This window comes from Henckelia pumila, chromosome 1, assembly GCF_033568475.1.
Source record: "Henckelia pumila isolate YLH828 chromosome 1, ASM3356847v2, whole genome shotgun sequence".
Taxonomy (NCBI): domain Eukaryota; kingdom Viridiplantae; phylum Streptophyta; class Magnoliopsida; order Lamiales; family Gesneriaceae; genus Henckelia; species Henckelia pumila.
In genome coordinates, this window is record NC_133120.1 from 106311252 (window position 1) to 106325329 (window position 14078).

The 14078-nt window shown below is 33.6% G+C and overlaps 1 long non-coding RNA gene and 1 pseudogene across 1 annotated transcript; both read right to left on the reverse strand.

The window, feature by feature from the left end:
- Positions 1-683: 683 nt before the first annotated feature.
- Positions 684-3589, reverse strand: LOC140871574 (endochitinase EP3-like; annotated as a pseudogene).
- A 2061-nt stretch (positions 3590-5650) lies between these two features.
- On the reverse strand, positions 5651-7180 carry LOC140860278 (uncharacterized). The gene is made up of 4 exons (XR_012143671.1): positions 7053-7180; positions 6424-6506; positions 6313-6345; positions 5651-5787 (listed from the first exon to the last, which is right to left on the reverse strand). It is a non-coding gene; the product is annotated as an uncharacterized lncRNA (long non-coding RNA).
- Between the last annotated feature and the right edge of the window lie 6898 nt (positions 7181-14078).

Consider the following 14078-nt stretch of genomic DNA (forward strand, 5'->3'; position numbering starts at 1 on the left):
AGATCATGATCTAAGGGAGTTCATCATAGACCGGTTTAAACTGTCTTGACTTGCAACTGCTCTTCCTGATGAACGCTGCTCAGTCCAAGAAAATAGGTTTTAAAGAGGCCATAACCCTACCTACTACTGGGAGCACCCTTGAAAAGTGGCGATGATGTCGCTATGAGAGACAGAACTCTTAGAAGTCTATTTTATATCTCTCTTTTCTAACACTGTGGATGAAATATTTGAAATTTTATATTGGTTACATGCAAGTTATACATGTGATTTTGCTGCTCCTGAAGACAAATATGAAAAATTGAGTATTTATCCAGAAAATAGAGGCGAAACATAAAAAATTCAATTGAGGAGGTGACTTTGGAATCCATTGAACCTTGTCAACTAGTCCATGCTCTTCCTCATTTTGCCACGCACAATGGAAGTAACGTAGATTTTGTGGAGACTTTACCTCTGTTCGTGTACAAAACATGGTATAGTTTGGCAACTTGATCAACGTATATATTGTTTCCAAAAAAACAAAAACTAGTCAACTCATAAAAAATAAATTAACAAACAATCTCGAATTAAATACAAACTAACATTAAAAATATTCATAATTAAAAGAGAGAACCAAAAAAAAAACCATAAAATGCAAAAAGCAAAAGCTACTATATTCTTAATGAAACAAACACTATTCTATTGCTTTAGCAACTAAGATTAACTCCAAGTTTATCACAATATTCTTTATAATAGTCCACCCTCGCTCTAACCGTGCTAGGATTTACACCATCGCATTCACGAGGGCCGTTAATGGCACGAATCATTCCACCAAAACCCTGCCCCGAAGTTATAATTTGATGACATTGATTCATCCAAAACCAAAGGGCCGTCTTGAATGATATGATTCGATCCCTGGCCACGATATCTGGATCGTTAAGCCCGTCGAAATCTATGCTTTCGCCTGCCGCTCCATAGTTATAGTTTCATGACAGTTGTATCCAGGGGCGTAGCTAGGATTTTGAAATAGGGGGGGCTGAAAAATTAAAATTTTAAGCTACATGGATGAGTCATGAGAGTCACAAAGTGGGCGATGAATTGTTTTTACGATCTGCGGCTGTTCGGAGTGAAGAGAAGAGAAACAGATCAATTTTTTAAGGGACAAAATTAAATTGTCAAAAGAGAGTTCAGATAAGATAAAATAATAGAGTGGACTTTGGTAAAATTATGGACTACACCTTTGTATATATTAAAAAAAAATTGGGGTCTTGGCTGGGCTCAAGCCCATACATACCATACGCCCTTGGTTGTATCGGACCTCGCCCATCGTAACCATTGTCCCATTTGCATGGATATTGTGTGTTTTGAGTGTCGCAGTATTTACCACTTGCTGCTTTTGATGGACCATTTATTTCTTCTATGTGGCATATAACTGGACATTAATGCAATAGTTATTTAGAAAGCATATGGAAAAATTACAATTATTGAAAGTAAGCATATGAAAATATGACCTTTTGAATAATAATATATTGCCTCCTAAATTCTAGAAACTTATATATGTGACTATATTATTTTTTGAAATACCGAACTTACATCCCGACTCAAGCGTGACATGAGCGAAAAATGTTGTTATTTTCCTCTTTGAATCGTCCGTAGAGCCAACGGTCCTAAAGTCAGGGTATGAACTAAGCGCTTCAAGAAAGGCATCCCGAGTATAGAATCCTTTCCCGAGGCACTCTCCATCAGCTTGATAAAGTATTCCATTAGGTTGTGCTTGGATTGAGGTATTTGATTTGAGAGTTGATTTCAAATTGATGGATTTGAAAATACATTAATTTGAATCCATTGTTCATTAAATCTCTTTTTTAAAAGAACATGAAATTTCAAAATTAAATTTTAAATCCATTGATTAGAAATATTTTGCTTGTTTAAAAATTTTAAAAATTTCAAATTATAAAAAGTCTAATATATTATTCTTTATATATTATGAAATTAAAAATAGTCTTATGATTACAAAATAATTATGTTCAATTTAAAATAATATAAATTTTTTCTTTATTTATTTTCATTGGATTAAATACTAAATTTACATAATAAAATTTAAACAAAATATTTATGTTTTTCAAAAAAACAAATATATAACTTATTATAATATTAAACTTCAATTTATTTTTCATCAAACTAGTAACATAAAAAAAAAATTTGTGCAATACTCTATAATAAAATCAAAATTTAGTAACATATAATAATCAAAAAAATTATATTAACACATATCCAAGCTTACAAAGATAATTCGAAAATTATATTAACACATATCCAAACCATTGGATTATATTCCAATGGTTTCTCTAACTTTTGTTTGCAGTTTTTTCATAGTTCTTGGAGTTTTCATGAGATCAGTCATCGCCCACACATCGCCCACACGATTATTGCTGCACTTGTATCGGTTCCAGCAACAAATATATCCTGGAAACGTAACTATATATTCATTACACTGTAAAAAAACTATATGCTCATTAATATTATAGTTATATTAAACATAGCCTACGTTTACAAGAATGAGAAGATACAACTTACATATAGCCCGGTCTTGATATAATTCCATGTCAAATCAATAGAACAAATCCTCTGTTCCTTAAGTTTGATTAACAAGTCAAGAATATTGTTGGAATTCACCATATTATCCCTGTAATTTGAATCCAAATGCTTATCGATTAGCCCTTGGCTGAATTTTTCCATATATTTGTAAGTAAAAGAGGAAACAGTGCATAGGAATGACAATGGGGCAGTTTTAAACTTGCCCCTGCATCCAACACGCCCCGACGGGGCGGGTCTAGACCCGCCAAAGCAGGTCCACAAGTGGGTCCGGGGTGAGTCTCGGGTTTGGCAAAACCCGCCCCGGACCTGCCCCGCCAAAGTATTATATATATATAAATTTAAAATATTCATGTATTTATATAAATATAAAATATATATGTAATATTAATAATATATAATTATATTATTATACTAAATAATTAATATTTTATACATAATTTGAATGTGTAATATTATTGGATTGAAATGAATTTATTTTATTATGATATGTTTAGTATAAAAATAAATTATTATAATATTTTTTTAGTTAATAAATATTAATTAATTACAAGTTAATAAATTTAAACCTGTGAGAATAATTTTTTTTGTCTTAAATATTATAAATCTATATTTGAAATTAAATTTAATGGTATTTGTTAATTTTTAAACTTTTTAATTTTTAATTTTAATAAATTTAAAATTATTTAATATATGGCGGGTCCAACGGGTCTAACCCGAATTGGACCCGCCGGGTTCGTGGGGCGGGGCGGGGCGAGGCGGGTCCAAAGGGAGGTGGGGTGGGTCCTGGGTTTAGCCAAACCTGCCCCAGACCCGCCCCGTTGTCATCCCTAACCGTGCATAGACTGGAATTCCTATGGAGTGTCAATTGAATTATGTCAAATCAAAAATCCCAGAAGTTAAGTTGATGAAAATCTTATATCAGTCATCCATGCCACCCCTAAAAAATCTTAATGCACCAGCTTCATAGAAACACTACACCAATATTACCTGTATTCAAGTCCACAAAAGCAAACATGACCGATAATAACAGAGTAACCACTTATATCCAAGTAGAACATGACCTCAAATAGCAATTTCTAATCAATCTGGGTAAACAATCTGCAGGCAGCTTTTGTGGAATATCGGACTATGAGAATTAATAAATAGGAATATCGGACACTTTCTTACAGTTCTTCGGGAATATATAAAACATCGGTCTCGTTCTTCAAGTGGCTTAACCATTGCAAATCTCTATAGAGCAAGTTAACTGCTACCACCTCTTCCAGACAAAGAAATAAGCTGTAGAAAAGAAAGTTCACATGAGATCGTGATTATCAAGAAAAAGGACTTTGCATGCACCACGTTGTTGATCTTACATTAATTTCCAACACAAACATAAAAAGATCATTCATCTAGTCGAAAAACACTTGTGGTGCACTGTAGCAGTCACCAAGAGTGTTTTTGGTTGAGACTAAAGATTGTTTTTGACAAATGGTATCAGAGCCAACCTCTCTTAGTACGGTATGGTTCGAGGATGAACCAAAGCGGAAGCTCATGGGCATGTGACGCTCGAGGCTGAGGAGGCAGGAAGTGATCGTCGGTGCCAAGAGGTTGCATAGACAATGAGTGGCTCCTGAAAGGCTTCTAGGCGGACGGAGACATAAATGAACCGATCCTGCCGGAATGAGAGGGGATTCTGAGACTTTGTAGGTATGGGACTGCATAGTTGAGGAGAGCTTAAAAGATTTCATATGTACTACTCATATCAAGAAGGTACATCTTTTTTTCGGGAGCTCATCATATAAGAACTCCAAAGTTAAGTATGCTTGACTTGGGGCAATTTTAGGATGGGTGACCCCTGTAAAGTTTCTCAGGGTGCGTGTGAGTGAGTAAATAAGCACGCTGAAAAAACTCGTCTTGATACAGTGGGTCGTTACACTTTCACGATCATCACATGAAATATTAGATGCTTCTGTTGCAATGGCATAATTTACATCACAACAATGGTAAGATGGAGACAGCAAGAGTCCGGTACCACAACAACCGAGAAAGAACAATATTTTCAATTGTATTCTAACATGTTCAAAGAATTTCCATCATTGATCAGTAGACAAAATGCCAACCAAAATTAATCAAACATCACTTTATAAGGCTATAAGTATAACCCAGGATGTTAATTGCTAAAAAGATCTAAGAAAATAACACTCCTCGTCACTTTTCTTTGTCATAGGCAAGAAAAAAAATAATTTTCACAATTTTTCTATCATTTTCTGAGAATTTAATGAAAGAGTAAATCAGAATAAAATCCTTGTGAGATTATAAAAAAAGTACCAATCATGAGAATTCTACACAACACTTCTCGTCGCTTTCCTGGTTCACCTTCAACACACATGAATGCATAAATCAAAGCACTAGTCAGAATCAGAAAAAGGAGAAGAACAACAGAAATTTTGATTCATTCGATCAATATTACAATTCATTTGATTTTGATATTACAGACAGATTATTTATGAAAATGATCCAAATAGGTTAAGGTTTGAAGAGACTCACGGTGACGTGCAATGGAGGAAGGAGATAGTGTGAGGACCTCGGGTTACTAATCTTATCTTAGGGCAATTAATGATTAATACAACAATTAATCAACAATAGAAAATAATACAAACCAAGAGCTAATTTTATTTTTTTTTTTAAAAATATCGGAGCCTCGCTCGATCGGTGAAAAACATCCGATCGAGTGAGCTCAATAGCTCAACTCTTGGTCTGCACATAACAAGGTCTCGCTCGATCCGGCAAAAATCGCCGATCGAGCGAGCATGCATTTTTCTCGTTTCTGCTCATACATAACAAGCCTCGCTCGATCCGTCAAAAATCTCCGATCGAGCGAGCATGGTTTCCACAGAAAGTTCAGATCACACTTTGCTGTCAAAACTCAGAACAATGACAAGAATCTTCATTAAAAATCGATCATAAACATGTTATAATATCTCAAAACATGCATATATACATATAGCCATGCTCAAGCATCAAATCTTAAGATTATTACATTAAATAGATAGCATAGAAGCATGAAACAATAAGCTACACTAAATCTTCACATGTGAGCTTCTAAGTCTCAAGTTTCATAGCAAAATCAAGGCTATCAAACTACCATTCTTTCTCTTAAAACCCGAGTCCACACTTGCTAAGTCTCGCTCCCGAGCTATCAATGTCATCTCAGACTAGCTCCTGCCCCACCTGTTGTGATGCACACATACAAAACAAAACAACAGCCGGATAAACTCCGGTGAGAAAACAATCTCAGTATAAGCAACATATATAAAGCGTTAAATAAATCATATCAACTCTATCTCAATTCAACTCAACATATAGAGTAACTAACGCTTCTGTCAATAAAGAATTGATTCATAAAACATCGTTGCCATCAAGAATCGTATCCGATCTTGACATGAATATCCATTTATCAAAATCATTCCGGATTCGAATAAAGTCGTCCTCCGACCTTGGTATAAGAAAATAAAGTCGTCCTCTGACCTTGGTATAATCAAATAAAGTCGTCCTCCGACCTTGGTACAGAATCAATTCGTATCATCATCATATCAAAATCATATCTACTCAAAATTAAAGATCCACTACCTGTGATGGATCGACAACATCAAAATCAAATCAAAGCAATAATTACGTATGTGATTTTGGCGGAAGAACTCAAGAAGAATCGTTTTCGAGTTTCAAACTTCCTGACTCTCGATGTCGTCATTATACCTTCGTATATCATCTGTCCTGAATACTTCAAATCTGAACATAATCATCAAAACAGATATATCAAACTTCGTTCAATTTCATCATATCAGAATCGCATCAAAATATCAATACATCTTCAATCAAGTCATTTCCAAACCTTCACTTCTTCCTTCGACAAAGTCCAGGTTCTCGAGTCAATAGACTTCCCTTCTAATCTGAAATAAAGTGTTCATAAGCCATTATATCATCAAGAACTCAAACACTAATCAGCTCACCCAATCTAGACTCGAACACTTTCCAAATCGTGACTCGACGACGTAACGGTGAACATTCGGTAATCCAAACTATATCTAGATTGATCCCACCATATAATACACCATATATCACAACTATATCAGCATGAAACCCACAAAATTCAGTAAGATCAGAAGCTATACATTCGAACTACATCCTGAAAATCATCATAAACCCATATGTCGCTTGTCCTTCGATCCGGTTTCAAGCATACAAGATGTATAAACTCAAGAACACGATATATATATCCTTCATATCAGCTAAAATATATCATTAAACCAGCAACTCAGAGGTATATAAAGGTTTGAACAGAACTGGAAACGCATAACAAGTTCATTCCATAAACAATCTTTGATCCGGTTTCGATATCGATATATGTGAACGGTGAAAAACATATTCATAACATCCATATCTGATCTCTGCCCATTTCGTTCTTCAAAACATATAAGAGACATCAAAATACTTACATCAATTCGAAGGCCTCGTCACAAGGATTCCAGAACATCTTTCGGAATTGAAATCGGACGAGCGGATCAAAAGTTATGGGGTTTTGAAACAATCGAAAGCAAAGAAAATAAGATGAACTCGGCTCTCCTGTTTCATTTCTGAATTCCTTCTCCCTTCTTACACGTAAAACGCTGATTAATAGACTAAAATCGGATATGTATTCACAAATTGCAACTTAGTCCCTGAACTTTCCATATATGACAATTCAGTCCTCGGCCTTCATTTTAATTCAATTTCAATCCAAAATAATTTAAGAATATTAGAATTTAAATCAAAACTCTAAATATTCTCAAATTAAATATACTCGAATTAAAATTAAATAAATTTGGATTAATTAAATAATCCTGACCGTTTGCACTTTAGCCCTTGCAACTTCGATATTTGCAAATCAGTCCCTGATCAGGTTATATCTTCAAAATTCATCTTCTTTAATTCCCGAAACATGGAATTCAATCTTAAATCCCATAAATAGTCAAATCGAATGTTTATTCTTTTAATTTAAGAATTCTTGGAATTTAATTATCAAAATCCGTAAATTCTCAAATTAAATATTTTTGGCTCGGAAATTAAATCTATCATTTTCATAACTTCTCAAATCAATATTAGCCCATAATATAGAATTTAATTCTCAAATCCCATAATTAATCATTTAATATTTTCGGGCCTTACAATTCCTCCCCTCTAAGAAATGATTTCGTCCTCGAAATCGTAGTCAAGTCAAATATCAAGTCTAAATAGACTGAATGATTATCTGAAGTTATTCTCACTTCAATCATTTAACTCTAATCTGTTCAGTTGTACTCTAAGTACTGAAAAGAATTCTCTCTGAGTTGTTTCTATTCTAAATCAAGAATCTGTCAAATATTCGACTTACCTCAGAATCTTTTCATTTTGTCTGATTCAAGTACACAGAAGGAATCTATCAATACTTCCTTAATTTAGATACATGAAACAATTCAGATTCATCGTATCAAGCTGGAAAGAATAAATCTTTTCCATCGTCAATTCCATCTGATATCTTATTCAATGAAATTCAATATTCAACTTCATATTCTGAATCTGTAGATTAAATTCTGCTTTTTCTCTATTCTGAATTGAATGATGTTTCACAAATAACTTTTCCGCTTACCTAATCAGTCTCAGCTTCAAAAGTTATATCTATCATTCAATTACTAATTCTGGTTCTTCTTTTCCGTTTTCATTCCATACAGATTCATCGTCAAATTCGTTGTGTATCTCAAATCAAATCTGATCTGATATCGACAAATCATGTCTGATCTGATGTCATATACTTCAGTAGTATCATTTCAACAAAATAAAATCAAATTTCTTTCCATCATAACATAATAGCATTATCTCAAAATCGGCTCAATAGCTGTTACAGGAATTATAATCATCAAGTGGCAACATATCAAATCAAGTAATACCGAATCAGGTATTGAAGTTCTGAGAATATTCTCAATATCTGGAAAATCAACTCAGATAATCCATCAATCGAAACCAACTCTTAGAACATCAGTCAATCAATCGATGCCACATTCTGTCAAATAAATCTAAAGTCTTAATTCTGACAATAGATTTTAAGCATTTCTGTACTTTCATCATATCTCAATCTTCTTTACAGATCTGAATCGATAGCTGTTATTCACAACTCATACAGTGTAGTCTGCAAAAACTGAGTAATCCATTCAGACTATTCATTAATAGAAAAGATGCTGTATTCACAGATTTCAAAGTATTCAGAGCTGTTGATAATTAGTATCATATCAGATAAAATTTCATTCTCGAAAATTTGATTCGTCTTTCTCTGACTATTCTTCCACTTCAAGGATCATATACTGTACATTTACCTCAAAAAGTACTCAAAGTCATCGGATCATCTGTATTGAAATTTAATAGTAAACCCAATGTTTCAATCTGAAACATTATTTCATGGCTTACCGTTCATCTTACAATAAATCTAATCACAATTCAGTGACTTGATCATACATACAGATCATCGTATACATTAATGTTCATCATACTGTTCATAACTACCACCTGTTTACCTCATCAAACTGTTTCATTACGGTAGGTTTTGCAAAATATTCTTTCAAATTATAATCTTGTTTCAATGTTTGGAGTTTCCAAACTAACATTGAACTCATCTGGTCAACGATCTTTAACTTTATCAGAAACTCTCTGTACGTTTAACTTAAAAAAAAACGTACTAATTCTGTTACTTCTATTTGCTTTATCTTCTGATAAAACAATTATCAAATGAATATTGAATTAATTATTGTGCAATTTTTCAAATTCGGATATCTCTTTTCGGAAATATCAAGCACAATCAAATAATCCATCATAATAGAATTCATTCATTCGAATCTGAGGCTTCAATTCATATCTTAATCTAGCATTCTTTACTAAATTCTAATCACTTCAGTTTACTTTCTATGATTCTTTCATTTTTTGAACAGCTCTGTTTTACTTCCAATCGAAAAAATCATTCTGATTGGTGATATATTCGTCTGAATATTCAAACCAGAATACACAGAAATCTGAAATCAATTCATCGGATGCCTATTTCATTCCTTATTCCTATCTCCAAATACCGACAAGTCATATCATTTAACCCAAAAATCATGGATCATATTCAAATTCTTCTATCAGTTACAAGTCACAATCTTAAAATACGCTGAAATATCATCAAAGGATCAATAAATCAAAATAAATAAATCAAGATTGAGAAAATCCCTCAATCAAGGTAATCCAAAATCAATTCTTCTGGATAACAAACTTTGCAAAGTGAAAACAACTCACTTGCATCACATAACTCAGAATAAGTAAATCACTCAGGCTCTATGAACAAAACAAGGAGAGCCACTCGAAATCAAATATTTCAAGAATTATATGTCCAATTGATGTATTCGATTCAGCATAATCAAAGAAAAGACTCATATGTAACCGATTGTTATATCATCATCTATCTTCTAAACCTCAAGATTAATATCCAATTCATAATCTCAACAAGTCGGTAATTCATAAATTCATCAATTCTTCAATTCAATATTGAACTCCAGTTCACAACTTAAACTAAAATCAAAAATCCTACTGGAACATATCTGTAATCTCTATTCATTGGCATACCTATCAATGCTGATTTAGATCTTGAACATATCTAGTGCATCGAATATACTGATTTCGGAATATGTCTGTAATCAAACATCAAATATCAAACCGAAATCACAGAATCTTAATTCGAGATTCTATATCATATCATCATATTCATATGCACACTATGTTCTTGTTGATCGAATTTTATCACTTCTTATTATCATACTGATTGGTTAAATCACAAAATCCAGTGACTTAATAATCTGAAACTATCACTAATCAGTACTTAGGTATATTCTCATACTCTATCATGCATCGCAACCACATAGTTCCCATATGAACAATATCATGTTCGGTTTTAGTTCATCAAAGCACTAGTTCTATTATTCAGTTCAATTCACAAAATCTCTTTTTTGATACAGAGGGGATCATATAATAAGCTTTCAGCTATTATGTATCTATTGCACCATTAATAAACAGGTCCAAACAAAATAAATCTGTTACCTGAAATTTCATTCTCAGGTGCAATTTCATTCTGATCCTCTGTATACTTCTGCTATTTGTTCTTCATTCGAATCTTCTTAGAATCTATGTTTCTTCTAACAGATTCTAACACACATACCTAAATTTTCTTTACACTGCTTGTTTGGATATCTTTCTCCATAATAAGTGTAATAATTTCTAATATACTCTGCATTCAGAATCAGACTAATCCATCTCGATTCGCTAGAGTTAGAGATTTAGTTTCATATCATTCATTTCATATCTGTTCTGGAATAAAAATTGTAGATAAAGTTGTGAGTATCTCACATACTCTTGCATGTCTACAATTCCATTCTCTTAACTCATCATTCGGCTTCAATTCTCTTAAACAGGACTATGTCTTTTAAAAAAAAATTTCAGTCGTCAACATTTATCAGACATAATCTGTGGATTCAAGCCATTAAATAATTCACTCAATCTTGAGCTTTTTATCATTTACAATCAAATAATTGTAATAGGCTTGACAATTCTAATAAGGCATTCCTCCAAATTCAAAATATTCAGCTTCAAGAGGGTATATTTTTTCTTTCTCATCATTTGTATCTGTTGTGGCAAAGAACTATAAACAAAATGCTGTTCTAAGCACTTACCAAAAATCAACATACCTCTGCCTTCTTATCATTTTTTTTTTTTATCAAAATCCACCAGCTGGTTGCTAGGTTTCGAAGTTGGTAGTCAATCAATCTGATCCGATATTCATCTGAATCTTTCCGGTATTAGAACAACTAGTCAAGTTCTTCAAGCCAACTATTACCTACAACATCATCTATTCATTTGCTGATATTCTGTTCTGTTCAATTAGAGATACTTCATTCAGCTGAGTAATACCGTTCTGTTCTGTTCAATCTGACCATACCATTCTGTTCAGTCTGGCCATACTATTCTGTCAGTCTGGGGTGCTTACGTCACCCAAAGAACACTGTTCTATTCAATTATGGGTGCTTACATCACCCGGTAAAATCATATAACAAAACGGTAAAAATTTCAAAAATTTACAAATCAGTAAATTAGGCAATTGAATTTCAAAGATAGATCATGCTCACATGTAATTTATCAAATCAGCGAATCATCAAATCAAGTAATGCATAATCATGCTATACTGTAAATGCATGTGACTCAATCTACCCCGCTCAGCTTCTATCTCAGTCCAAGAACTTACGCTCTGATACCACCTGTTGTGAGGACCTCGGGTTACTAATCTCATCTTAGGGCAATTAATGATTAATACAACAATTAATCAACAATAGAAAATAATACAAACCAAGAGCTAAATATATATATATTTTTTAAAATATCGGAGCCTCGCTCGATCGGTGAAAAACATCCGATCGAGCGAGCTCAATAGCTCAACTCTTGGTCTGCACATAACAAGGTCTCGCTCAATCCGGCAAAAATCGCCGATCGAGCGAGCATGCATTTTTCTCGTTTCTGCTCATACATAACAAGCCTCACTCGATCCGTCAAAAATCTCCGATCGAGCGAGCATGGTTTCCACAGAAAGTTCAGATCACACTTTGCTGTCAAAACTCAGAACAATGGCAAGAATCTTCATTAAAAATCGATCATAAACATGTTATAATATCTCAAAACATGCATATATACATATAGCCATGCTCAAGCATCAAATCTTAAGATTATTATATTAAATAGATAGCATAGAAGCATGAAACAATAAGCTACACTAAATCTTCACATGTGAGCTTCTAAGTCTCAAGTTTCATAGCAAAATCAAGGCTATCAAACTACCATTCTTTCTCTTAAAACCCGAGTCCACACTTGCTAAGTCTCGCTCCCGAGCTATCAATGTCATCTCAGACTAGCTCCTGCCCCACCTGTTGTGATGCACACATACAAAATAAAACAACAGCTGGATAAACTCCGGTGAGAAAACAATCTCAGTATAAGCAACATATATAAAACGTTAAATAAATCATATCAACTCTATCTCAATTCAACTCAACATATAGAGTAACTAACGCTTCTGTCAATAAAGAATTGATTCATAAAACATCGTTGCCATCAAGAATCGTATCCGATCTTGACATGGATATCCATTTATCAAAATCATTCCGGATTCGAATAAAGTCGTCCTCCGACCTTGGTATAAGAAAATAAAGTCGTCCTCTGACCTTGGTATAATCAAATAAAGTCGTCCTCCGACCTTGGTACAGAATCAATTCGTATCATCATCATATCAAAATCATATCTACTCAAAATTAAAGATCCACTACCTGTGATGGATCGACAACATCAAAATCAAATCAAAGCAATAATTACGTATGTGATTTTGGCGGAAGAACTCAAGAAGAATCGTTTTCGAGTTTCAAACTTCCTGACTCTCGATGTCGTCATTATACCTTCGTATATCATCTGTCCTGAATACTTCAAATCTGAACATAATCATCAAAACAGATATATCAAACTTCGTTCAATTTCATCATATCAGAATCGCATCAAAATATCAATACATCTTCAATCAAGTCATTTCCAAACCTTCACTTTTTCCTTCGACAAAGTCCAGGTTCTCGAGTCAATAGACTTCCCTTATAATCTGAAATAAAGTGTTCATAAGCCATTATATCATCAAGAACTCAAACACTAATCAGCTCACCCAATCTAGACTCGAACACTTTCCAAATCGTGACTCGACGACGTAACAGTGAACATTCGGTAATCCAAACTATATCTAGATTGATCCCACCATCTAATACACCATATATCACAACTATATCAGCATGAAACCCACGAAATTCAGTAAGATCAGAAGCTATACATTCGAACTACATTCTGAAAATCATCATAAACCCATACGTCGCTTGTCCTTCGATCCGGTTTCAAGCATACAAGATGTATAAACTCAAGAACACGATATATATATCCTTCATATCAGCTAAAATATATCATTAAACCAGCAACTCAGAGGTATATAAAGGTATGAACAGAACTGGAAACGCATAACAAGTTCATTCCATAAACAATCTTTGATCCGGTTTCGATATCGATATATGTGAACGGTGAAAAACATATTCATAACATCCATATCTGATCTCTGCCCATTTCGTTCTTCAAACATATAAGAGACATCAAAATACTTACATCAATTCGAAGGCCTCGTCACAAGGATTTCAAAACATCTTTCGGATTGAAATCGGACGAGCGGATCAAAAGTTATGGGGTTTTGAAACAATCGAAAGCAAAGAAAATAAGATGAACTCGGCTCCCCTGTTTCATTTCTGAATTCCTTCTCCCTTATTACACGTAAAACGCTGATTAATAGACTAAAATCGGATATGTATTCACAAATTGCAACTTAGTCCCTGAACTTTCCATATATGACAATTCAGTCC